This window comes from Corvus brachyrhynchos, unplaced genomic scaffold (assembly GCF_000691975.1).
Source record: "Corvus brachyrhynchos isolate BGI_N302 unplaced genomic scaffold, ASM69197v1 scaffold4417, whole genome shotgun sequence".
Lineage (NCBI taxonomy): Eukaryota > Metazoa > Chordata > Aves > Passeriformes > Corvidae > Corvus > Corvus brachyrhynchos.
This window is the reverse complement of record NW_008238910.1, coordinates 4,712-5,525: the sequence shown is the minus strand read 5'-3', so window position 1 is coordinate 5,525 and position 814 is coordinate 4,712. Positions and strand designations below refer to the sequence as shown.

The 814-nt window shown below is 62.9% G+C and overlaps 1 long non-coding RNA gene across 1 annotated transcript; it reads right to left on the bottom strand.

The window, feature by feature from the left end:
* Positions 1-173: 173 nt before the first annotated feature.
* Positions 174-624, bottom strand: LOC108447718. Its single transcript, XR_001863394.1, has 3 exons — positions 516-624; positions 344-415; positions 174-232 (listed from the first exon to the last, which is right to left on the bottom strand). It is a non-coding gene; the product is annotated as an uncharacterized LOC108447718 (long non-coding RNA).
* Between the last annotated feature and the right edge of the window lie 190 nt (positions 625-814).

The following is an 814-nucleotide window of genomic DNA, read 5'->3' as shown; positions in this document are numbered from 1 at the left end:
GTCCTGGGGAGATTTTGGGGGGTCCCAAGGCTGTTTGAGGGTCCCCAAGGGGGTCCCAGGGGGCATTTTGGGGTCCCCAAGCAGTATTTTGGGGGTCCCTGATAGGGTTCTGGGAGGGTTTTGGGGGTCCCAGGGGTATTTTGGGGTTCCCAGGGGGATTTTGGGGTCACTCACTGCACGGACTCCGGGGACCCCGTCAGGGACACGCTGCGCTCCGGTAACCCGCCGCTGTCTGGGGGGGCACGGGGGGGTCAGCGGGGGTCCCCCCGCATTTGGGGGGCCAGGGCTTGTCCCCTCCATTTGAGGGGCATGGGAGGGTTTTGGGGTCTCCGCCCTCCTGTACCTGGGGAGATCTGCACTTTGCAGCCCGAGTCCTGCTGGATCTTATTGATCTGCTCCCCTCCGCGGCCGATGACTGCGGGGGGAGGACACAGAGCGGAGTTTGGGGATGGCCCCAGAGGTCTCTGGAAGGTCCCCAAGCCCCCGGGACCCCTCCAGGATCCCGCCAGACTCACTGAGGCCGACCATCCCATCGGGGACCCGGTACTCCTCTGTCACCGTTGTCCTGGGGAACACCAGAGGGGTCAGGGGGTCCCCAAAAAAATGCCACGGGCACCCCAAAAACCCCCAGAACCCACCAACACCCCTCCCAACTCCCCAAGGCCGCTTTAAAACCACCCCAAGACCCCACGAAAGTCACCAAAACCTTCAAACCCTCCTCCCGAGGACCCTTCAAACCTTCTCCCAACATCTTCAGTATCCCCCTAAAAAAACCCTCAAATCCCGAGGACTCCAAAGGACACCCCTCCCCCCC